This window comes from Dermacentor variabilis, chromosome 11 (genome assembly GCF_050947875.1).
Source record: "Dermacentor variabilis isolate Ectoservices chromosome 11, ASM5094787v1, whole genome shotgun sequence".
NCBI classification, from domain to species: domain Eukaryota; kingdom Metazoa; phylum Arthropoda; class Arachnida; order Ixodida; family Ixodidae; genus Dermacentor; species Dermacentor variabilis.
The window spans coordinates 38,190,468-38,217,439 of record NC_134578.1 but is presented as its reverse complement, the minus strand read 5'-3'; the positions used below and the strand labels follow the sequence as shown (position 1 = coordinate 38,217,439).

At 44.2% G+C, this 26,972-nt stretch overlaps 1 protein-coding gene across 2 annotated transcripts in view; it reads left to right on the top strand.

Moving 5' to 3' along the window:
• The window catches only part of LOC142564424 (xibalbin-1-like), a 122,504-nt gene that overhangs the window by 13,918 nt on the left and 81,614 nt on the right, over nt 1-26,972 (top strand). Inside the window, exon 2 of one of the 2 annotated variants that reach the window (XM_075675420.1) lies at nt 4,817-4,863. The exons of the other annotated variant lie outside the window; for it this stretch is intronic. The gene's annotated coding sequence lies outside the window, so the exon portion shown is untranslated. The remainder of the gene's footprint in view (nt 1-4,816; nt 4,864-26,972) is intronic. 2 annotated transcript variants of the gene reach the window in all.

Sequence of the window (26,972 nt, the reverse complement as noted above, 5' to 3'; positions counted from 1 at the left end):
ATGTAGCGATATTCCCGAAAAATGCTCAAGTTATACAAAGTAATGAAGCGCAACCCTGTCCACGTAGAGCACTGCACTTCTCTGAAGGGATGCTCTGTGTTAACTATTGCGGTGCAATAAGACACGCTCGAGTTTGTTTTCTTAACGAAGTCATGCCAAATTGTAGAAGATAGTTACAACCCATGATTCCCATTGTGACTCAGGGGAGGGAGTGCCAGATTTCTCTCTGCAAATTTTAGGGACTAACTATATATTGAAGTGGTTGAAGATTTATCAAAGCATCACAGGCTGTGCTATCAGAGTGTGCATGATGCTGACAGTGAAGTTTATAAGCTGCAGACGAAAGAGGATTGGAAAACTTCGCGGCGGAATCAAATCAGCGGATGCTCAAAAAATATTTGCGGAATTGGCTGTCTGACGAGGTTAACTTATTATGTAGTTAATGCCTTCTTCTTCAGGAACAACTGGAGTTCATTAAACCAAGGTTTCGAGACAAACTTGACCCCTTCATCATGGCCGCGGTCTCTCGGTAACCTTGATGAAGGATCTGACGTTGATATGACTTCACTACTGAAAGGAAGAATGGCTGCGCACTGGAATGTAGCACGATGCTACACGAAGCGCAAGCCACAGAAAACAACAAGCATGCAATTCTGCGGAATGTCTTACACGATTTCGCAGCAATGATTTACGATATTGTGACTTCACTGCTCATAACCTTCAATTCTACATTTCAGACGTGGGTCCTAATGTCAATTACTCCGAAGCTAAGCAATGAATCTTTGTTGTCTCGTTAACACCGCATCTACGACTTCTCACGACAGTTGTGTTCGCCTGTTAGAGTAGCCCAGGCTACGTGACACAGCTGTGCTATCTGGCGCGGAAGATTCTCAGTAACAATGTTGCTATTAAAGAACAGACGCCTAGTATGTCCAAGATGATTCTTAAGGACTGCTAAATGGAACACTACTTCACAATTAGTGCGACGTTCGCACGTCCTGATTTCTAGTGTTGTTTCCCATGTCATGATTCGTGCTAATAAGGTTTTCAACGCGCCTTCCATGTCTCACATGGTACATAGTTCCTCGAAATCACACAATCCGAGGCGCTACAACGTTCTATTCAGAACGCTATAACTGGTCCGAGCTAGTGTAACACAGACAAAACATTGCCGGCACTGATCGCGACGGCATATATATATTCCAATATGGTACGCTAAAGTTTTACAATGACGCCATTTTGTGAAAGAAAAGTAGAACCCAAATCAACGCTGGCGTTCCTAAAATTCCTGAAACGGGACTGTCCTGTGTGACCGGTTAAGAACGTGATGAGCAGGGATGCTTGTGCACATTGCTTTGGTAGTACCCCACCTCTCCCACTCATTCCGCTACCCTTTATTCACTTCACGCTGTCTAGGGCACTAAACGAATGAGCCATCAGGTTGCTCTCCCTACATTTCGTTTCTCTCTAGCATGCGCTCCAACACTTCAATTATAGATCGCACTGCTACGTAAAAGCACCACTACAAAGTCTGAAACACCGGTACTTGACCTAAGAAGCAAATGCAACATTTATCTGATGTTCCCGGGCACAAGTACTCTATTACGCGGCAACTCAGGGGGTCCAAGTGCCTCTCGAGCAGCACTTCTCTTACCTGGTATATATGAGAACCATCTTGAAATGCAGTGCAACTACACGGCACAACAGACAGGATGACGAACACAGGCGCTATATACACTTATATAAATACTGCTATATAAATTTAGGGTGGGTAGTTTCAAAGAGCCTTGCTTCCACTAACGTCAACTAGTATAAAAGCTTGCAGCCTTTATCAGTGAAATTGCGCATTGTGCACCCAGGCTTAAAAGTACTCAATTATGCTTAGGCCTAAGGTACACTCTCACACCACTGCTCTCTTACAAAGCATATTAACAACGTGCGAGAAGCGCTATAGGAGCGTTGCGGGCACTTTAGTCGAGCGATATTACCGTGGTCGTCCTTCTCCCACGCCGAGCTTGAATGATATCGTGTCGAGTTCAAACGAGAGTTGGGAAACAGGGGACGTTTTTTTTCGTCTCGCAAGCAGATAAAGAAACGGAGAAGGTAGCCTGCATAGGGTTGCTAGATATCGTTCGGACAAATGTCAGTCAATCGCCATCTTGTATTAGAATAACCGTTTTTTTTGCACATACCGTCGGCTAACCCGATTTCTTGAGTTCGGTTCAGGACAACCACAGTGCATTCATTCCGGACGCTGTATATGCGAGTCGCAGCTGGTGGTCAACGAAAATGGAAAGGAACGGACGATGCAGAGCGAACAGGAGGAAAAGGCAGACTTCCTGCAATATTCACGCGCGTTACTGGCAACGTCGACCAAGAAAAACAGAGGCACAGGAAGCGAAGCGCTCGAATGCCAGGATATCTACGCGTCTGTGTGTGCCCTTCATCATATCACCGTGAACAGCACGGTGGATGGGAGTGGGTAGGAAAGGAAAAGGTGGGCGGGGGGGGGGAGGAGGTGCGCCTCTTTTTTGTTCGGTCTCCCGGGCAACGGCGAATTGCGTGCCTCGTGGCCCTTAACGTCGCCACGGCGTTGAATGAGCATCACTGGACCTGCGGGCGCTTCGGCCATCTTGCCAGTGGACGCAGGAGGTGGTGGGGGTGGGACATAGCGAGAGAATGTAGCGACGGCACATGTATAGCAAAGAGATGATGATGAAATCGTCTTTGCACGTCCGGCCACGTCGTGGCGATGCTCACAAAGACAGGAAACCGCTGTGGAGTTGTATTGCCCGAGGTATAAAAAAAGAAAGACAACGAGAGGCAAGATAAGTGGAAACGGTTCTGAAGAGGGTTTGGGAAGGAATGGTTGGCAAGTCTTTCGCTATAGGAAAGGGCTGAATAAGAAAAAAGGACAGACATACGCGGAGTGTCCGGACGCGCCGACGGCAAATCCAGCAAAGATCAGAGGGTCCGTAATTCCTTGTTTCTTCCTCTTCCTGTCTTTCTCCATCTTCTGCTTTCGCGTCCTTTGTGCATCGTCGTGTCGTGCGGAACCAGCGGCAAAAAATCTCGCGGAAGATTAGGACACGAAGGCATCTACTATTCTTCGCTCTTTTCCGATTTCTTTTTTCTCGTTTCGTTATTCCTTTGTTTCCTTAGGTCTCCGGTCCTCACAGGGTGCCAGAGATGAACACAACCCGCCGCCAAGAGTGTGCGCTTGCATTTCACGAGCTGTGTTTTTCTTTCGGCTCTCTTCATTTCGAAGCGCAAGCACAGTCGGAAAAAGAGTTTTTGCTTCTGAAGCCGCCGAGCGACGGCTTGCAAGAGTAGGGTGTTCGTCGTTCGAGTTGCGTATACTTCGGCCAGCAAGCGCTTGTGTCAACAGGATTCCATTTTCTCTGGGAAGTATGGCCACGAGAAGTTGTTGGCAAGTCGGGGAGGAGGCTGGAGGGGAGGGGGCATGCTGGGTGGGCGTGCCTGGTGGCCGGGCGTGTGTAAGGAGGAGGAAGGGGAGAATGGAAGTAACATCAGCAGCGATGACACAAAAAAAGGAAAAGCAAAAACCATCAGAATGATGCGAAAGAGACGCGAAGAACGCGCAATGTGAGTCCCCTGCAGACGGACAGGGCCTGCGCTTCGGAGGGTCCTAAAGATAAACAAGCCCTAACCCGCACCAGCAGGCATCGGGTTTCGGAGTGGGCCCGTAACTGTAGATCTCCTCGTTAACGAGTCTTGGAACATGACGTGGCCTGGGCCACGAAGGGCTGCTTTTATCCTCTCTCCTATTACTTCGGATACCCTTAATACCTTATTTTCTCGCGTTTTATTTTTTCACTTTGCGCAAAAGCCTTCCGCGAGGCTTGATAATTTCTTTTGGGAGAAAACGAACGGTCCAGTCTCATGCCTTGTTTCGTAACGCCGTCTCCCACTCCTTCTCTCTATGTGATTAGTAGCTTGAGAGTGTTTGATTTTCCGTAGTTTATCACCCGAGTCCTACATCACTGAAGTTGCCGATCAACGAGAACTGATGGAATTGTAGCTGTCGACTTTGATTGGTGGAAACTGTTCGAATACGGGATGCCCTCGTGTGGCCCTACGGCTCGTGTTTCGAGTGCCCGTCTCCAGCCTTGCAGGCCCTGAAGGATTGATTTGGGAACGTGCCATAACGAAGTCCATGTCATACCAACGCGTAAATTAAAAAAAAGAGAAAGAAACCCTATTCATCTAAGTTGCTACACCGCCCTCTGACTCTGCGCGCCTCCGTGTCGTCCGACCTAAAGAATCCTGTTTCTCCGATTACTCGTTTCGCAGGATCACAGGAAAGGTCTGCGCTTAATGTGTTTGTAGCTCTGAGGTTGATTGGATTGTGGGAGGTTTTGGATTGCGCGGTGGCTAGCAACACACCACTAGGTAAGCACACGCGGAGAAACAATGTTTAAATAAGGAAACTTTCTGAACGGTAACTTGTAAGTGTAACTGCTTCTGCAGAATGAATTTACCCCGTAACAACCCCTAATTCAGCCCATTTGCTGCTTTTTTTGTAACTTGTTGCTATTGCTATTCATATCACCGTTATTCAACCATTCAGGTGAAACCAATATTATGAATTATGTTCAAATGATGGTGCACAGATAGGCTCAGCATTGTTTATTTAGGGCGGGGGGGGCGGGGGGTGAGACAACTTTGATCTCTGCCTATGACTACATTTCAGTTTGCAGTGGTTGTTGTAACTAATTTGACTGTCCTCAAGATTTTCTAAGCTCACCTTAATTGTCCAATTCATTCGAGGCCACAAGATTTTTTTTTCATGCAGGAGGTTCTGGAGACATTCTTCAGATCAAGGAGGAAGAACCTAATTCGGTATTCTTGCTTCTTATATAGCATGATATTCTTCAGAATTGCTTTTCATGGAAGGCTGATAGAGGCCAATGGAGACGCCGAATGTAGGTTCTTGCTACCACGAGTAAAATTAAAATGTTAATTTCTCTCACAATTACACACAAGCGCTGGTCCTGTGCTCTTCTCCTCTCCGTGTGTTTTGCGACGCTGTTTAAAATAAATGACCCGTACCAACTATCTCGCACCCAAACCCTTCTAAATTACATAGTAGCCTTGGAGAGAGAGGGGACGCTGGGCGAAAGGCTGCCTAATGCGGCTTGAAAAACACCACGTGCCAGCTGATCACACGACTGGAGCTGGTGTACACGGTCCAAAACTGGTTGTTCTAATTGCACATTCTCTAATCTTGAAGCAACTTGCGTGTAATATGCGCTGATAAATCCCATGACGAAGGCGACCATAGACTGAATCTAGTCTTATATAGATTGGCGATAAGCTCACGGAATAAGTAACAAGCTATATTCGGAGACTCATTTGCGCGAATCAAAAATATCTGCCGGTTAATGGGCGCAGTACTTTTTTGTTTTTTTAAGCAAATATATCGCGTGGCGACATCTCATCAAGCGGAAGAAAGGAAACGCAAAATGCCCAAAGTGAGGCGGTGGCCAGCGCAAACAAACTAGCGCCTTTCTCTCTGAAATTATCGTTCCCACAAGCAAAGGTTAGACATGAAACTTAGTTGCAGGACACCGTTTCCTCTTGGTTGGTCGCAAAGCGTTTCCGAGCGAAAGGTCAATACTCAAGCAGCAAATACTCTAGCATTCTAACAGAGGAAGTGCGTCGGTCGTAGTGCATTTGATCCCTTGTTACGCGTCGGGGCCCAGAGAAACCCAATCTCACCCCTGTCTTAACGCATTATGTCCAAAGGTCCCGACCTGGTATTCGCTAATGCGTTGGAGGTTGTGTGTGCATTTTTGACTGAGTAGCGAACTGATGGCGACGGAGTTCCCGCGAATTATAATTGCGCCGATAGATGCGGTAAAGGAAGACGTCTGGCTTGTATAAGACGCGTGAAATGGGCTTCTATTGGGATGCAATTGTAGCTTTCTTTAGGAGTGGCATCGTGGCATGTGAAGGAGTTCGTCAGCTTTTGAGCTCAGAACACAGTGAAGCATGCTGACATCAGAATGGGCCCAAAGTAAGCAAATTTCTTCGAATAAGTGTCTGCTTAATGAAGTAGTTTTGTTCCAGGAATGTGAAAAGTAGCGCGCACCCACCAGCATGCCTCTTTGATATTCCGGCTTTGATATTCCGGCTTCCGGCTATTTAAACGTTCTTTTCATTGTCATCAGAATTTGTTTATTATTAGAAGTTGGGTCACATTACAAATATTTAGTATGCAGAACGAGGTGGCATAGTCAAAGGCTGTATCGGGACCTCCTGTACAAGAACAGTTATTGTAGTTAACATGTAAAAGCAACAACAGCATATAATAAGGAAGTCATTATCGCACATTGAAGCAAACTGGTCAAATAAAGGTGCTTCCAAATATAGAGGCAACATCTATGGTGCCTGTCGATGCTATCATTAACATGAGGTCTCAGTTTCTAATTAGATCGTAGACAACGTGTTTCGCATGCCGGGGCCAGCTAGTTTAGTTATGTGCAAGTCTATCTTACAGAGCTCAGAGAAGCGAAAACCATATTGGTACGTACACTAAATCTAGAGCATACATTAGTTTGAGAATGAACGGATACCAATTTCCCTCTCAAACAGATTACGCGAAGAAGTGTTAAATATATATCAGGTTACCTCGAAAGAGCAGAACTTTTCCTCCGAGGGAAGTAGGGCTGATACATATTTGAGCCATCCACAATAATCACTGTTCTTAGTACGTGATTTTGTCTAGAACGACAAGACTGAACCACTCACTGCACGTTGTTATAAGTCGGCGCAGAAATCAGAAAAACTCGTAAGTATTGCTTTTTGTTGGGTTTCTCAGTGTTCATATTGCCTTTTTACTTATTTCCTTATGAAGAAATTAAATTCTGATAGCTTACTTAATCCTGCGTGGCCTGAACTCAGTTGCACGTCAATGACAGTTGGAAGAAATTGCTGATATTTACTACTGGCCATGAAGATTGCATTTGTAGAAAATATTTTTTTCGCCGTTACTTAACCTAATTACTATACTAAATATTTATTAATAAACTAGCATATTAAACAATGCGCAGCTCAAACTTTTCTTCAGCATATTCATAACGCAAGTATCGTCAACTAACGCAACTCCCGAGCTTACAGAAGTATTTTGAGGAATCAAACTCAGCGTAGCTGTACGGTGCATCGACCATTACATGGTTAAGGTTCTTTACCATACACCTACATCTTAGTGCACCGGCTTGTTTGCTTTTCACCCCCATCCAAATGCAGCCTCCACGGCCGGGATGGAACCCACGACAGAAAGCTAATCAGCGCAACGCCACCACCTTCGTGCTACTGTGCCGAGTTTGAGTATTTGATTCTTGGGGAGAACAACTTTGAGACCAAGTGTTTTTAAAACATGTCTGAGTAAACTGAACGCACACAGGAAACAGAAATACCTCGAAAAAACATTGCTTGCCTCTGTCTCTTTATGCTTTCTTAGACGACACATAATTAGAATCGGTGCAGAAAGCGTTATTCCCCCCCCCCCGCAACCCCAATTCAAGATTTCTTCATCTCACAGGTGCAACAACTCCAAAGATATCCCTGCGAGAAAGTGAGCAAAGCACCGCGCTACTAAACCGTGTTTCCCAGGTAACGTTCACCAAGCTGTTGAACGAAAAGAACGATTTAAAAAGAAAGCATTGTACAAGGTACAATTATTGTAAGACTACGCGTTTCGGTAGCCAGAGTTTTCACAACCGAACAGCATAGGTCTCGAAGTCATACCTGGCACCATGTTTCCGAAAATGTATCTTTTTCGTTGAACATCTTGCACAGCGTTAGCGGGGACACGTTATGTATGCAAAATTTCGGTTACTTAAACACACGCAGGCGGGCACCCAGTCATCAGTCCTGTGATAGCCGTTGTGCCTGGCGATCGGCGACATGATGCCTGGCACGCGCACTTGCTTGTATGATTGCTTTCGTTTTTTGGTTTATTTTCTTTGCATCAGCGCATATCTCTCCAGACAGCGTGGACGCGGAGAGTTCTTTCTGCATAAGTGCGCCAAACGCCTGCATAATGTGGCACCGGGAATCACATCATACTGTCGTTACCATGGCGCCGGCCTGGACTGCTAATCTTCCTCATTTCATCCTTCCCCTCCAACCGCTTTTCACAGTGAAGAAAAAAGAGAAAGATTATGTAACTTGATCGCATAGTTACGCATCCTGACTGAGGAACGTCAGAAAAATGCTAGTTTATGCAGAACGACAACAGCATTATTCTGCTCATGAAAAGCGTTGGAGACTGATGGGAGGGTACTCGCCGAGGCATGCGTATCTGCAGTCGCAGTGGGTTGAATTAAGTAGTTCACAGTTTAGGCGGCTGAATTTTGTGGCATGCTAGATGCTTCGCCTCAGACGGACACTTCGAAATGCTGGTTAAAGCATTTCAGAATTGCACAAGGTATGGTGAACTGTCGCAACAACGCAGACGAATGCCGCTCATCCTACACATGATTCACACAGGCCCTCAGAGGGAATGAGAAAACCTCTTCTGCGTCCATTCAGGCAACTTTTCACTGGAAAGGACGACATCATTCCTGATGTTATCCCAACTGTGTGGCCTATACTCGTCATAACAGAGACACGTTAACTTTGGCGGCATAGATAGCGAGAAAACTCGATGATGGACACTGAAGTTATTGCGAGCTCGCACTTAAAGGTTTTTTGTGTGTGCATCCCAGTTGGTTGTGATCAAGCGTGCTTTCTTTATTTCGCCACACCGGCTTTAGTTTTGCAACTCATATGCATTTATTTGTACAAACTGAGAATTGTGCAATTCTTTTGAAAAACATCAACAAATAAATAATGCAGTAGATCCAAAGAACTCTGTTGGAATCTAGGCAAAACAGGGCGAAGGTGGGAGATAAAAATTCAAGACGATGAGCAAAACAAGAACAAAGTGAAAGCGGGGGCAAACGTTTCAACAAGTACACTTGTTTTTTGTCGCCTTGAAAAAGACTAGTGTCCTTGTCCAAACGTTGGCCCCCGTTTTCACCTTGTTCTCGTTTTGCTCACCTGGTTCGAATCTACGTGCATATGCAGCGAAGCTTTCCGTAAAAGCATAAAAACGCTGATATACGTAGTTGTGTTTATCTAATTAGTGCAAAGCGAGACCAAGTGCTTTATTCACGTTGGCGAAATATGCAATGCACTTTTGTGCGCCACCAGCGTTAAGAGGCAACAGTAAAGAGGCAAGCTGGCGTTCTGTGCCATTTGTTGGGGGCACCCGACCTCCCCTTGGAGGCGCGGATGCGCCTATCCACACAGTTGCCAGGCAGCACAACGCATGCGCAACGTCAGAGCGTCTCCTCTGGTGCCCTCTCCCCCATCTCATAGCGGCTGTCGACGTCACGTTCCTCTCGCCCTCTCCTCCTGTAGTCAACGACCCACATGCACAGGCTGGATTCCTCCCTTCTACTTTCCCCTGCTGTGGGTGAACTAGTGGGAACCATCGCTCCTAGATGGTGCCACCATCGCACAGCCGAGTGCGAACTATTCGGTGATAACTGACGAGCAGCAGCAGCAGGCGGCCGCCACAGTCAGCAAGAAAGGTGCAGGGGGGGGGGGAGATGCCATAAATGGCTTGCTCTAGTAAAAGGCTACACGGTACGGGGCTGTGTTATATAAAGGCACATTTAATTTATTTTTGCCTAAATATTGGCGCAGACTAGGAAGTGCCAGCAGTATTGGTGAGCTTGGGGCGGCATTTAGAGGGAATATAATGTATATCAATCGTGACATGTCAGATAAGCCAGAAACGTGCGAAAGTTAAGTTTTTCAGTTAGGGAAAGTACAAAAAAACATTGAAGCGTCTCTTGCAGTCCAATAATGTTTTCAGCAATGCATCGTGTCGGAACTGTCAGGTGTATCACGATGATGCTGGACAGTGGTTACAATTGTGTGCGAGCATGAACAGGCAATGAAGTGGCACATAAACTGGCTTCTGAGGCACAAAATTTAGGCACACTCACACCTTCTGCCTCGGATCGTCCTTGCAAGATAAACGTCTCCTGTGTGGCCTGCGATATATTTTTTACCAGACGACGTGCTTATGTGATCGTGTGGGGAAGCTTACACGGCAGCACTATAAAACTAAAATTTGAAAAACGTAGAAACCATGGAGCACTTCTATTTTTACCAGATTTTAACCTATTTTTTACATATATATATATAGAAACGTTGTTTGCTTTACTTACTTGTTATCTGAGGCAGTCGTAATTTACGTTTGTTTCTACGGGGTTAAATACGAAGTACAGACGCATGGGACGCCTCACTCTACACAGAATCAAGCACCCTAAACCTATTTCTCCGCGTAACCTCCAACCAAAACAAACAGGCCAGAAAATGCACTTCTTCATCCCTTCCTGCGGGGGTGTCTGCAGGGATGGCTTGTTGCTTTCTCTTCAATACAGCGGCTCGGTATGACAAGTGCTATCCGCTTGACCCATGTAAAAGCCGTGAGGAATTCCGAGCATGTCCCAAACATTGACAGGGCCCCTCGCGAGAGGCCGTAGAGGGTTTCGTATATCCCTTGGGAGGAGCGACGTTATGCACGGACGGCGGAGAGCCCCCTGGCCCGAAGCGCTCATAAGCGCCGAGTCACGCAAGAGGCGTTAAAGCCGTGGCCTTCGAGAAAAGGAAAGCAGGTGCCATCCCGTAGGGAGGCAACGTCGAGCTTTCCGTACGGAAGGAGAAAAAAAAACGTGTGTGCGTGAGCACTCCGCAAACTGTTCTCGTTGTACAGAAAGGCTAACACGGGAACACGTGACTGCTTGTTCCACTTTATATCCCTGCCGTGGCGTAGAAGCCGATGTTCTTTTCTACAGGAACCCCTTGCGCGTGCTTTGAAAGAGTAATGGTTACTTCCAAGCGGTCCATGTGGTCGGCAAGGCTCAGTGGCGGCCGATTCGGTGAGTGGCGCCGGAACATTTGTTGGCGCTTCTCTCCTGAGAGTACTGCTACCCCTTTCCGCAAGCGTGCGTGTTTGCGTAGCATTGGTTTTTTTCACAAGTCAGTGCACATCAACAAACTTGAAGTTCTTTGTTTTTGGCTTTCTTATGGCACGTTTTTAGAGGATGACAGAGGCGGTGAAAAAAAAACGCTCTTGTATCCACCACTACGGCAGAGTGAGTATGGTGTTCTGAGAATTAGCACCAGTTCGCGAGTTCTATTCCTGTCTTTGGCAGCCGCATTCAAGTGGGAGTGCGAAGGAGGCTCGTGTACCATCATTTTGGTGGACGCTAAACAAACAGAAATGCTAGAAACTGGTCGGGAGCCCCACCTAACGAGTACCTTCTCAAGAAGTATCTCTTCATAGAAAATTATTACCCTTTCAGAGCAGGAATATGGTAGTCAAGTCGATAATTCAAAGGAAACTTATTATGCAGTAAAATAATCTGTACTACTCTGAACATTTCATGTATTTCATATTTTAAGTGACTTTCTCTATGGCAAATATTACTTCTATTGAAACTTGTTTTTAAGCTACACGATTGGGGTTAAGTGTATTAAGTGTATCCACCACGCTGCCATGGTTGCCATTTAACAATGTCTCGAGGCCTCTGTCAAGCCGAAGTATGGTTTTTAGTCCCGGCCCCTTCTTTCTCTTATGAAAAGTAAGCTTTCGATTTATTTATTTATTTATTGACTGACTGACTGATTTATCAGTTAAATAAATAAATAAATAACTAAATAAATAAGTAAATAAATGAATCATAATAGACGTAATTATGGCTTTGGGACATTAAACCGCATCTCTTAAAATCCCTGTATCACGTAAGCTACGAGGATGGCTGGTTGCTATTACATAGAAGGACAGCCACTGGTATCGCAGTTTCGTCGTGCATTGGCCTTTAATGGCTGTGACGGCTTGGGCAGGTCAAAGGGAGTCACCGTTTGAGAAACGCACTTGATCGAGGTTACAGCTGTCTTGAGCTTACCAAGTGTTTAGCGAAATTGTTTTTCGTTTTTGAATAAAATAGTTGCCCAGAATTGCACGGGTACCTTGAACGTTCCATGTGACGTCGGACCGAAAGTTTTGTAGATGCCCCTCTCATTCAATACATCTAATTGTTACCAGAGTGTCGCAATTTTCGCACTTTGCAGTGTAATTTATTGCATTTGAAAAAAAGATTTCCCCACATTGCGAAATTTCGATGTGTAAATAATTTTGACTTATTGCATACAATCAAGAGGAAAAATTTGTATGTATATATTGTCACGCGCTAAGGCAAGAATAAGCAGCAGGATCAGCAGCCAGACACGAAAATGTCAGACACGAGGAGGACGGTTCACCAGCTGGCGCAAGATCCTTGACTTCGTCGTCTTCAATCACCGTTTTTGCTGGGCACGCAGCACTGGCTCAAAACACCAGGTGGCAATATTTACGAGTTATACGCTTGTGAAAGCCAGAAAATAAACCTGGACGAAAGAAATTTGGCCTATAATAGGGAACGTTGCTAGTTGTCCAGTTTGTAATGTTTTTACTACACTTATTCTGGACATGGGCTATCTCTTCGAAGAAGTTACTGCCTAAATTGTCGTACGTCTTTTTTTGTAAGGAAGGCAGCTTGTTTGACTTTTTGTTTGCTTGGTCTTAAATGCGACAGAATTGATCGGTAGGAACAATCGGCTTTGGAGCGTTTTGTTATGCGTGTCACGTAAGAAGAGTTCGGGCCTCTCACGTTGAACTAGATGCGGGACGGGCTGAAACGCTGTCGGGCATACGAACATACGCGCACTAAACGTATCTTTAGTTTATGCGCTCGAACACGGGGAATACCGCGCAACTCACTGCTTTGCCTCCAGAGTCCTCGTTCAATATTTATTTCGTTTTCAGTGAGCTCGCTCCCAAATATAACTTCGTTAGCGTTCCTTTTCAGTCACAGAGCAAATATTAAATTCTCAGAGAACTGCAGATGTGACCTCTGTGCTAACGGCCTTTGTTGTCCTTTCTATTTCGATATTTTTCCTAGAAATAATCATAGCCGAACAAAGGAAAAAGAAGAAAGGTTATATTTTTCGCACTGCCGTGTGTGTGCTCTTTTTTCTATATACAGCTGAAGCACAGATAAGCCTTTCTGGAAGTCTTACGTGCTTCTATACTAGACTGTTAACTTCGCCCGAGAATCCGTTGTTTTCTCTAGGGTTAGCCAAGTGTCTGAGACTTTCTTTTACAAAAAGAAGGCGACGACGAAAAAACAACGAGTGCCGAAAAAAGTCACGGGAAAGTAAGCGATTCGAGGCTCTACTGCGTGGTGGTGGCATAGCAAGCCCCTTTGAGTTTGGTTCGAGGATGAACTGCTGAACGGGTAGCAATGGAAGAGCATAAGACTTTGCAGCTTAAAGGGACTCAAGCCTTTGAAGTTCGCTGGCTTCCCAACTTGGCGGCGAAAAGCAATACCCAGAGGAGTTCGTTGGTCTTTGTAGAGAGGCTATGAGGAAAGGACGAACTGCGCTGTGTAGGCTCGCTTCAAAGTTGCACAAGTGCTCGTTCAAACTAGCTGCTCTCTTCTGCCGTCGTTCAATTGAGCCTCGATTGAACGATTGATTGATTGCGGTTGTGGGTAGTGTGGTTTTGGGATTGTGCAGCCTTGATTGCAAAGATTTTTATAAGAACACCAGTTTCTTTTTGAGCAGAAAAGATTCGTGTAGCAATGGCGAATGTTTTTTTTTAACTTTCACTTGTAATCCTTCCTTAAGGATGGGGGTTGAGAGGCCTGCACAGAGGCTACTGCTATGGCTGGGAAAATTTGGAATGCATGTTTGGTTTGTGCTCGAACAATAACTTTTGAATTAAGCTTGCAACCTAATCAGAAACCGTATAGATGAGCCAGAATCATAAGAAAGAAATAAACAAAACGCAATTTTCTTCTCGGAATCGCGTGCTTAAAATTTTTCCTTCAATATAGGAGCAAATATATCCCTTTTCTCGTTCATATATGCAGGCAAAATACAGGTGAGGATTATTACCGTTTGTCAACGAAACAACCTCACGCATTCGTAAAGCTCCCCGTGCACAGCAGTTTCCGAGTGGTCTTTGGCAATGTATTTTTTCAACAATATACAGAAAACCATTCGCACGGCCTTTCTTCGAGTGCTCAGCATATATCTGTGTTTGCGCCAATGCAGCAAATATTTGTTTAATCTCTCTATAGTAGAGTTTACACCCGTAAGCGTTTTCGGTTTTATATACTGATTATATGCACACATTTAAAGTTACTGAGCTCGAATGGTCACTGAGTTTTCAATCATAATAGTCCACAAACTCGTTAGTAAGCATTCTGTGACCGCAAAGTGAGTGCTTTGCGATTCCTTTTACAAGTACAGCTATGAAAGACGAAAAAGAATAAAGCAGAAGAAACTAAACAACACCGATGATAAGTGCACACAGAAGAGAAGACGCACTTTCAATACACCTTAGTGAAGCATGAAAGACTCGTTATGATATCTTTCCAGCTCCCTGTGTGCTGAAGAACATTGCCCATTCGTTTTAGCTTTCACTGCGATTTACATCCTTTTTCCCCTCTCAGGAAGCGCTCTTAGGCATTTGAATGTACAGAAGCATGTACCTGCTCGGGATGGGAGCTGGAAATGTAGATATATTATAAGTGAGCCCGCTTCCGTGTGTTTGTTACGACCAGTTGGGCGTGTACGCCGGGAGCCTAGCTATACATAGCGAGAACGGAGGGGCAGCATGTTCTGGCGGGGGAGGGGGAGGGGGCGGGGAAGGAGTGACTCTACACTGCAGAAAGTTCAGAGGTCTACGTACGCCAACTCTGCCGCGACAACGCAAAGCCCCAGGCGGAAGCCTAAGCGAGCGACGAACAAAACGACGCCGTGTGCAGTAATTAGGACGCTGCTGATAAGATGCCGCAGCCTCGTTTGGCAGACCTGTGCGCGGGTGTGTGCATGTACATGTCTGTGCGTCCATGTCGCCGGCATTTTGGTGCCCCCGCCTCTCGCGAAAGACACGTGCAGGGGGTCGATAGGTTCTAACGGCGTTCTCGAAATGGCAGTGTCTCGGGAGCGCCGTGCACTGGAACCCTCTCCCATGACTCGCACGACCAGTGGGGAGGGGGAGGAGGACTCGCACTTATACCTTAGGCACGTATCGCAAACAGAACTTGATGACTCGGCCGATGAAGCACGACTTACTATTTATGAGTGTGCTCTTCTTTCTCCCTCCGTGTGCGAGCGTTGTGGGCGCGTCCGGACATCAGACTTCCGTTTGTCGAAGTTTTACGGGGGCGATAAATTCTGCCGGAGCAGGAGACTTGTTTTGAAGCTTGAGAAATGTCCTGGATTGCAAGGCTGGCATCTCCTCGCTTAACTACCTAAGAACACGGGCCACCAAATGGAGTAGTTGTGTACCCGGGGCCAGTCTCTCTAATTTAGGGATACTGAAAAGGTAGTGGAATCAAGCAGGGCGGAGACCGAGCTACAGTGCTTATATATACTTCACTAGCGGATAAAGGTCAAAGTGGCATGCATTGCCTTGATGGAGAATTGCAAAACAAAAGAGTTAAATTAGTTTCATAGTGTTTTTATACATCTGAAGACGACTGAAACCATGATCGCTAGCGCAAATTTTTAGGGGTGTCACCGAATGTTTTGCCACCCACAAAATAATATCGATAATGAGAAGTGATGTGGTTACCAATAGCGGGACACAATGGCAGGTATTTAATGAAAAACGATGTTTGCTTACTGCATCTGTTTCACATGATCATTCGTCGCTGTGTCATTATTTTCATAAAGAGTATTCTTGGTTTTTAATGAAACATATAATCACTGATGCTTCTTCTAGAGCTTCAAGGCTTACTGCCCATCTTGGCGGAGCACTAGCTGGAGAGCAAAAATACTAAAAAAGGCTTCTTTATTTATGTTCGAGTTTGATGTGGACATACTACCCATTTCATCAAGGAATATGGGAGGGAAAGGTAGCCTAATTTGGCAATATAGATCTTGCCTACATATAATGAAATCTATTATACCATGGTATTTTAAGAAATAAAAATACCACTTTTTTATAAACTACAAATATAAAAATCTTTCTGCATAGGCAATACGAAAAATAGAAACAGAAACGACAACAATGAAATCTACAGTTATAACAGCAGAATAGGCTCAGAACTCAATAAATTAAACTTAAATAAACATAAGTATACAAGATGCCAATGTGGCTGTTTCTACAAAGCGAGGCGAGAAGAGTTAAGAAAAAAACTTATAATGATGAAGATGCAGTACAAATAAGTGTGCGTTATGCGTTAAAAACTAAATTTGATTGCTCTAGAATGAGAGACGGGCTATTTGTAAAACGACCAGTTAATTTTGAGTCATTCTAGTAAATTTGCTCAATGATACTTTAGTATTCACTGGGTTCCAGCCTGTAACTGCGAGAGAAAGAAATGAATACTTCAAATATTTAGTGCCTAAATAACACGCGGTTTGTGTTCGAGAATGCTTATAATGTTTATGGTCTTGCATGCCCGTTAGGTACAAATGTGAAGGTGTCCATTTTTGTTATGTTTCATGTTGCTGGAGCATGTGTTTTATTGTGCTAGTTTGGTTCGGTTTTGTGGAGTAAGGATTCAGACGTGATTAAGCAGATGTGATGACGAGCTTGTAAGTCTATACTAGTTTAAAATAAACAACACTGCTTTTCTTTGTGCTGTTTCTATTCTGATTAGCTGCTGCTGGGTAAATGCTATCGCCTATTAGTTTGTAAGGTACCAGTATCATATAAAAAGTGGCTGTGGTGAATTACGAACAGCACTGCAAAGCACCTGTGGCAAAGTAATCTGTGGTAAACAAGTTTCATATCGATTTTGATGCCAGCCCTAAACATAATCAGATTTTAAGGAATCAGAGTTAGCGGTTACTTTCAGTAGTTTGTTCCAATAGACAATTGCGGCTGGAAAGAAGAAATATTTATGAGATTTAATGTGGTTTGTTGGACTGCATTATTCTGAGTTCCATAAGGTGAATCTCCCATAGTTTCTTGCAGATAAAAAGAGCTATTTATTTTCAAGTGGTGTGTCGCAGCCTCATACATAAGTTTCAATTCGCAGAATGCTTTACGATAAGCCAGTGACTGAAGTTCTACTCTCGTAATTCCCTGGCTAACGCTGGCCTATCTTGAAATCACCCAGAACATCGAGCGGACTGATAAATTCTGCATTCATTCAAGTTTTACACATAACTATACCTTATTCTGGAACTGGCACAGCGCAACATACAAGGAAAAAACAAGCCGAGCCTGCCAGATAAAGGAACACAGCACTCTGTTCCTTTATTTGGCCGGCTCGGCTTGTTTCTTCCATTGTATGTTGCGCTGTACCAGCACTTGAATGCGATACCAAGTCGCCCATTTCTCAACCCTAATATACCTTATTCGGGCTCCGAATTCTGTCAGTGTATGCTTAGTATAACTGACTCACTGTATAATGATGTGTGAAATGTTCTATTGTACTTTTCCGGAATTGCATTTTCTTTAGTGCAAATGAAATTTTCATTAGATATTTACGTCTTCCAACATCAAAAATGCGCATCATACTGCCCTATAAGTACGCCTGCCGTGTTAAGCAAAACTTTACAGAACCCGAATTCCTGCCCAGGGGCATTAACAAATTCTCAGTGCAAAGCACTTGAACATTCTTTCTTGAGGAGCAATCGGTACTTAAAACTTTCTTTGAAACAAATCTCACTAAAATGACAGTTAAGATGGATGAAAAGCGAACAAAAATTGCCGTTCCTGCACTTTTCTTTTTTCTTGAACGTAGCACCAAAAAAGCACTAACAAAGAAAAACAAGGACACAGAGACGAAACACATGGCACAAAGTAAAGAATTCTATACAAGTGGCAATCTCTCAGTTGCTGCTTCATCTCACGCAGCTCCCCAGATTGTGCCTGAACTTCTAGTTTTAGCACTTCACAAGAAACACATTCCGCCATTTGCCAAATTGAATGTCGCATCGCTTGCTTCTTCGCAAGACCATCATTCTGGTGTTTAGTTTTCTCTCATTTACTCAATATTGAGAGTTTCAGCGGTAAGTAGATTTGTCAGAAGAAAGAACTGTTGACTTAAACTTATCGCTCTCAGACTCGCTCGAGACTTCTCGCAGAAAACCGTGCAAAGAAGGTAAATAAAACGGCAGTTCCGAAGGACTACACCACACCCCGCTCTTTTCTTTCTTGCTCCCGCGATTTCTCCTTAAGCTGGCCCAAAAGCGGAAGTGGAAGCCAATGTTCTGCGATGCATTGTTAACGAAGGGCACGACCACTTCGCGACGTTTCTGTGCCACCCCTCTCCCACTCCGCACCCTTCCCCCCTAACCTTAGCTTCAATCTCCCTGACGTCAGCAAAGAGAGTGAGAGGCGAGGCGTCGAAATAATTGAGGCTGCGTGTCACGCTTGCGACCTCAGAATGTTCCTCGCCGCATCGCCTTCGGAAATAGTCCGCCTTTTTTTCTTTTTGTTCTGACTGGAAGTAATTTCTGCGTTTCCCCCGCCTCGTCTTCAGGCGTTTGCTAATCAAGAAACACCCAACTTTTAGCACTCGGCGTTAAAGGGGAAAAAAAAAGAGTTCTGTGGAAACTAACGTTCACCCTTTGTGATTCACGAAGCGGACTCGTCGTTCCGCTTCGACCCCTTGAACTTCTTTTCAGAAAACAAACACGGATACGAGACTGGAAGAACATCTCGAATGAGACGAACGGCACGACTTTGCGTCGAGAGGTCTGCGGTTTTTGTCTTCAACGTTATTTTTCCTTGCCTTCTTTTGCAATTGGGATGGAGTACGGTGGGATGAATTCGGGCTTTGCTTATTCAGTGAGAGAGAATACCGAATGGAGATAACGCGAGATTGGTTACTTTGTATAGATGAATGTAAAAATGACCTTACCATACCGGGGGAGCAACTCTGCTTTAATTTGATTGAGAACGAATTATATCAAATAAGTTCCTTGTTTTGCTCACGCTTGTAGTTCCAGGGAAGAAAAATGAAACAAAATGCCGTGTTTTGTACAATTTCTAACGGGAATCTAATTTTCTTGTGCTACCAAAAAGTTCAGCAAGCGTTCTAAAAGGAAGAAAGAACGTATCATTGCAATGACTGCATCTAAACGAAAATATATAGTGGGTTATCAAAAGAAACCTAATAAAACAATAGCACGCAAATATAAATGAGGGTCGAGTCCATGTAGCGAAGAAAGTTTTGCGGTGTTAGGACTTTCTTACGACCAGGCATTTCGTTTAAGTACATGCAAGGACATTTGCGTGCACTAGAGAGATGTCATGCAAAGTTCGCTGGAAATAAGTGCCAAATCTTGGAAATGGCTTTCCCTTTATAGACCACCGCGTAAAAAAACATACATAAATTATTACCTTTGACTTAAACAATGAAATATCTTATTTTCGTGTGTTTCAAGTGCTTGTAACTAGATGTACCTCATATTTTCTAAAACAAAAAACGGGTGGAAGTTCCTTCCTCTATCGAATATTGAGAGACCCGACAGCAGTGAGTGACTGAATTTCTTTGTGAGTATCAATGAGTGCACCGTGAGAAGGTCAAAGAGTTACCTGCACTTATTTGCACAGCGAGAAGAGATCAAGGAATGTCAATATTATGTAGTTTTATAGCTTTTCAAATAATAAGACAGGACTGCACAGGTTAACACGAGAACAAGCTGGGCATGCGACTTCATCCTGTAGATTGGCGATAAGGGACGATAGACAGTGATGAAAAACAAATACCCAAACAGACACCTTAGGAGCACTACCCTTCAAGTTATTTACCGAGCCTCAGTGAGGCCTGCATTCTGAGATAACGTAAAAAGCGCCTCCTCAGTGCTCGAACCATAAACAGGAGATTTTCATGGTTCAAAGTTTGGTAGTTTCGCTTGAAGTGTTTCCCAATTGAAAGTGACGGCACAATTTAGTCTTGTACTGAATCTCCTTGGACGGTGATATGACATTACGCAGAGGCGACATGTTCACATGACGCAGCAAGTAAGGGAAGTGCTGCTGCACAGCAATAACAGTGCCCTGGTCGTCACAAGGCTTCTTAGAACGCTAGCATGAGGAGGAGGGCCACCTGCGCTGCTGCAGGCGTAGTAGACCGGCGATGCAGAAGATGAAACCGATAAAAAAAAAGCGTTGTCATTTGTAAGCGTTCTTCCCTTTCAAGCCATTCTTTCTAATTATGGGCTTTTACGTGCCCACACCACGATCTGATAATGAGGCGCGCAGTAGTGGTATACTCCGGTTTAATTTTGACCACCAGGGGTTCTGCGACGTTCACCTAAACCTAAGTGCACGGGTGTTTCTTTTTTTTACATTTCGCCTACTCCCCCCTCAAAATGGGACCGCTGTAGCCGGGATTTCATCACGTGACCACATGCTTAGCAGAGCAACACCAAAACTATTAAGCAATCGCTGCAGGCACTTTGCATGCCATGCACTGTCCGTTATCCGCACACACATAATCAGCATGCACGCTAGTGCGCTTGGGCACAGCGCTTACGCTAGCAGCCGAAGTCAGAACGACGTCTTGTCTCTCCTTTGCCCAGCCCATTCGGTGGAGCGCGACAGTGCGTCCAGTGCCATTTTCGCAGCCAAATGCATCGCGGATCTCTGGAGACCACAACTGTTACAATGCTCGCTTGTTTGTATGGCCCCTTGTGATATTACTGTAGCCTATATTGTAGCGCATGCATGGATACCTTTTAACCAAGCCAAGTACTGGCCGGGCGTGCTCCACCAATACCGCGACATCACGGCGACGCCGACGCGAATGCTCCTCGCGTGTAGGTATAATTGGTATTCTACGGACGCTAGATTATAATAATATATAACTTACATTATTGTATAATTGCTATTATATTGTTACGTGGAAAAGGACACAGATGAAAGGTGCTATTTACAGGCTGTTTACACTGGAGGCAAAGAGCCAGGCCGACACTCGCCCGCGCCAAGGCACAGACCAACTTCATCGTCGTTCTCGCGGCGGCTCGTCTCTTGAGCATCTCCCTATGATATCGTAAGCGTAATAATATATCGTATGGTAATATATAATGTATATAAAAAACGTCCAACAGCTTAAAATGCATGATTACAAGCCTGCTTGAAGCATTCCTGGAGACAGCTTTGAGGCTGTCAAGCGTCTGCAAAATCCGATCGCGCTGCCCAAATCTTTTGTCAACGCTGCAAACGGGACCCAAGGGCACACGTCATAAGGTTATTGGTCTGGGAGGAGCCGGCGTTTCCACTTCAGGCTTGTAGGCAGAAGATTTCCGTGCTCTAGGCGGTCATTGATTACGGCACAAGCGGACAGCGCACGCAAGCGCAAGGAAAGACCGCGAGTGCGCTCAATAAGCCCGCTACCCGTCACGCCAGAAGAGGCTACGCTATTCAAGGGCCCCCTGAGAGCGAAATAAAGATGCGCTCCTTTTCAGATGGGCGTGCATTGCTTCGTGATGGATCGAATCCCTTTGTTGTTACAGGATCGCTGGGAAAGAGTGCAGGCGGTAACGCGGTGGAAGGAACTCACATCGTGCTCTGCTAAGTAGAAGATGAAAGGACACGCTAAAAGGCGGGCAGCCCTGCTCGCGAATGACTGATGCGAAACGAGCACTGAGAATTCGCGTGATTCTCCATCACCATTCTCTCGAGAGACGTCTTAACCCTCGCGGATTACTTTATATTTGTGTGTGTCCTTGCTTAGAGATTTCGTGCCGAGTATTCTCGCGAAACAGTTGTGCAGGAAGTTCAAGGCTTTCGTCGCAGCTGCGGCATTGTCGTTTATTGAAAAAAAGATTGCCTCACTACAGTTTCCCTCTCATTGGTAGTTTCTTTTGGGGGCCTTTAGTGTTGTCCCACTAAATTTAAGTTGGAAGCATCTGGCTGACGCTAATCGTTCACCGTGAGCGTGGAGGCAAGGGAACGTATCGCTAAGCTAAAAAAATCATAGCTGCCTTGATTATTTCGAACGAAGGCGTCTGGAATTACATATTGCTGATGGATAGACCCAGCAGGTGACAGATGTACTGATTGATAAATAGATATTCACTTCATTAACTGATTATTTGACCGAGAGCCAGACCTACCTACTGACGTACCGACTAAATAATGAGGTTTCACGGCCAAAAGAATAAAATAAAATAATAAATAAAACAGACCGGAATAGAGGGATATGGTTTGATATCGGCCCCCTCGGTTGAATATTGTGCGCCTAAATTTTAACACACCAGCTGTTTGCTTATCGCCCTAGTAGGAATGAGGGCAGAGGCGACCGGACATCGAACCTACGACCTCGCGCTATGTAGCGGAAAGCTGTATTCACTATTCCACAGTGGAGACTATCGGGAGCCTTGTTCGCTAGTTTCTCTCAGGGTGTAGAACGAATAAACTACTGTGGAAAACAAACGAGCTTGAACAATCTATAGTCCCCATAGTGGACTGCACTGAATTGTAGAGGGCGGTCAGTGATTGCACTATGTAACACTGTTGTTAGTTTTCATGCGTTTATTTTCTTCTTCTATTTTAACAATGTCTCTATTTGTTGTGTTTAGTGTTTTAAAATTGCACCCTATAGATTCTACCATGAGGGAGAGCTAGGAAAACAATAGGCGAATAAGCTTGCTGAGAGGTGCTGGTATTATCGAGAACCTGTCGGTGTTCTTCATGGCTTACGGCTTGGTCTGTGACTTTTTAAATTGAAAAAACAGAGTGATACGTTGCTGCCACCTACGACAGCTACGTACAACGTCCACTCGGAGCCAAATTTAAGTACCTCGCGTACTAGGAGTAGAGAAGTGCGTTTATTATGGTGCATCTTTAGGTCCGAAAGTTATATATTTATTATATAAAGCAGTTATTTTTTCTGAGGAAGTGCCACTCAGTCAAAATTAATTACGCTGCCATACGTACGGAATGAATCTCACATGCGCTGTCCAAAATTTACACTCGTATCCACTTGGGTGTAAAACTGTGAGTTATAGACCAATTTACACCCTTATTCGTGTTTAAGGGTTTACATTACGTTACAGTGTGACCGCAATGGTTGCATGGAATTCGCAGCGTTGCGTCATAAACACGAAATGCGAACACTGCGATACAAACACTAGTAGAGCAAAAGAGCATTTAAAATGAAATCGACGCACATGGATGCGTTATAGAGGTCGCCACCAAATTTCGCCATGGTTCGAAAAAATCAAATACGAACTTTGCGTGCGATATCTATCCCTGAGCCTTCGACTCACAGTATTTAGACCTATTTTAGCTCTATCAACGGGGTGATTACAGTTGGCCATCGATTTTGTTCTGAATCGATTGCTTTTCCCTGTCGTGGCCTAATTGACAGAAGCACTCAACCATTTTTTCTCTATTCATGTGATGCTTGCGTATTTGTCGGCCGCCAGCTGCATCTGGACAACGGGCAGACGAATAAAAAATTGAACGCACATGGTGCGCTGAAAAAGAGTGATTAGCTGCAGCACGAACACATGTACAAGAGTAAAAGAAAACAGAGAGGAGAACAGAATACGTTTTCATTTGTCCCATTAAAATCTCAACAAAAACGATAAGAACAGCAGCAGCAACAGCAACTGCAGCAGAAGCATGAACAGCGACAGCAACAACTTTGAAGAGTTGATCTCACGGTAGTGTTGTTCTTATGTGTATACAACCAGACTTGAGTGGACTACTTTACGCCTATGTGATGGGTGACCATCCTAATGTTTCTGGACTGTTCTTCGAGCGCTGATGCCTACATATGAGACTATCTTTGTGTGCTTGCGTTACTGTGCTGTGCCGTGTATCTGTATATACTCTTCCTTTTTGTCCTTCTCAATTTATGCTCGAATAATAAATTTATCAGTTTGGGATAGCCGGCTCTGACATAGCCTGCGTTCCCTTGCTTCTGCCCCTAGATAAAACAACAGCTTAGCTATCTCTCCGCACTGGGTTTAAGCATTGTTAAAGAAATCATCATCACAGTCATCCGATGCCAGTCTGTAAAAAAGCAAAAACTGCAAGAACAGTCAGAGATCACTCACAACTCAGTTGTGCAAGCGAGATGGCCAGCGCATCTATATATATACAGCTACACATAACAGCATAAAATAACAACAAAATAAAGCAAAACCAAAGAAAAGAAGAAGTCGCCTGTTATTTTCAGTGTAAATGTTGAAATGGTAACGAGACGGGGAAATTGAAATTAGTACACAATTAGCCGCTGGCGGCTTTATCGACCGTTGGCTTCCTTTTGTTTGTTAGTGATAATAAATTCGAGTCCTCGGTGCCCCTGATTCTTCTTGCACATAAAAATACCAAAATTAAACGTGTGCGAAAGATATGCGAATAGCATCAAAAGAGAATGATTGAGTTAGGGTTCATTGCTCTTTTTCATAGGGCAGGTCCTATCAATTTAAAAGCTTCGGAACGAGCTGACATAGAAATATGTAGTGTACAATCGGGCACGATGCGAACTCCTGCCGGCGAGGCGGCACGGGAGCAGAATCTCTTGTCTCAGAATAATAAAAAAAAAGAAAAAAGAACACAGAATGAAGTACAGTGTTGCTATGGCTTTATATCACAAGCGGTCGTTGAAACGCGGCCAGTGAAAAAAATTGTTTACCCCAATAACGACGGCGCTGGACATGTCGGGATTTTCGGGCAGCAGCACTGTGCCGCCGGTTGCAAAGCGGGTCTGAGCATAGGGCACGGAACAGAATCGTCTGGAGCGGAATCGGGCCAAGGTCAGGTCGCCCGTTCGCTAGAACACGCAAAGAGTGCAAAGAAAATTTTTCGCTCACGTTTTAGTCTTTGGATGCCCTAAACCATGGTGACGAGAGTACCAAGTGGCGTGACGTGCTAGTCTAGCTTTGTGCAAAACGGCAGAACTGGTCGACGCCCATTGGGGACCATGGCAACGAATAAGACACCCCGTCAGGTACCCTTACAGAAAAAAAAAGAAATAAAAGGTCGCTGCGTTTACGAGCGCGAGATATGCTAGAGTTCGGTATGGTCCTAGGGCTTCAGAAGTCCCTCAGTGTACTCGCTGGTGGTGCACGAAACGGTGGGCTTCAATTCAGGCCTGAGTTGCGTTCTATACCCGAACCTCGGTCCCTTCGAGCCGAAGGAGAAACTTGACTTGTACGCGCTTTGTAGCGTTGGCCAGCTATCACGAGCACATTAGGCCTAACATTACTGCACCCGAAACCTTGTCGTGGGCACTGAGGGAGAGAGCTTTCAAGAGGAAGCTCTAGCTCGGGCCCAACTCTGAAGCTGACTATTCGAATACATGTAAAACGCAAAGACGTTTTTGTTTTTCTGAGACAACCCCTGCACCGATCTCAATGAAATTTGTCGCATTTCAGATATAAATTTAAATTCTGGTGACTCTTGGAAGCGGAATTTTGATTTAGGGTCTGAAGTTTGTTACAAGATTTTTCAAAAATTTGATAGTTTGAACAAAATATAAGCGGGAAGTTCGCAAATAAATAACTCAGCAGCAAGAACAGCTATCCATTGGATCCATGAAAGCGGACAAGTTCGTTATGTAATTTATATCTTACATGAATTTATTACGTTGTGTACAAAGGTTCTGCAAAAGCTGTATTTCCATATTACTATATTTTCTGAATATACGTCTGTAACTTATCAATTTTATCCGCTTTCGATGTACTATTAGTTGCATTTGACAGAATTCTGTTATGATTTCTCATTGCTTATTTACAGAGTTGTAAACTTGATAGTATTGTATTGTGAAAATTTTTATTTACGTCAATTTTTATAAAAAATAGACGAACTAATTAAAAAATTCGAAACCAACAGTAACAAGATGTTAGGCTTTCTTTGGAATGCAACAACCCTCGTCAAATTTGGTGCAGTGGTTGCCGAGAAAAAGGAATTCTTTTTTTACATGTGCTTAGATAGGAGCACCCGCGCTAAAGCTCCGTCTTAAGAAGACGCTTTACCACGGGAGCGTCTGCCTAGACACGTCGGAGCGGAGACATTGTTTCACTTGGAATTGGGTGCAGCACATTTGATGCATTTATTAAGTTATTTACATACTCTCAGGACGCGAGGTCATTACAGAGAAGAGTGGTTAATGAGACATATAATTTATTCCTTTCTTTAAGGCGACCAATTTAGGTCGCAGCGACGAAGGCGGGCAGGTGATTCCAGTCACTTTTTGTTTGTGGCAAAAGAAAAGGTTAGTATGGCGGAGATAAATGCGGCATGATGGAACTCTCACCTTGAATTCGTGAGCGTTCCGCGAATGAAAAAGTTGATGAGGTTTTTAGCATTCAAATGAACAAAGTTATAATCTGGTGACAGAGTTAAGTGATTAAATTTTTTGTTAGGCCGGCAACTATTTCTGCAAAGATTATTGAACACAGAAAAATCCACAGAAATAAAGAACACTCAAGTAAGGGCCAAGTTTTTACCAGTAATAGAGAAATATATCACAACTCTGTGAACTGTCCCTATTAAGACACCTAAAGAGAACAACATTGATAAATGATAATTTACACACCGTTTACAAATATACAAGTAATTTCTGAGAAGTTTTGCAGCACCTTTGTAAGCACATTATACCAATTTCACGCATGCTGTATATTCATATAATAAATATGTGCGCTTTAGATTTCATAACAACTGCAGTTTACAAAAATGCGATAATCTGTCTCCGGTGCAATGTTGCGGATCTCTAAACATGATGAAGCGTTTACTTTCTCTTTTTTCGATGTTTTTCTTAAATGAGACAGGGATACTTGGCAAATATCCTAAAAAGGTATCAGGTGTTAAGTAAAAATTTTTGCTTCTCACAGTTGTTAGAATTAAGCGTTCTCCATCACAGTCAACAAAATTAATTGAAATCTATGCTGCAGTTTTCTCGTGGTAGGAGTTC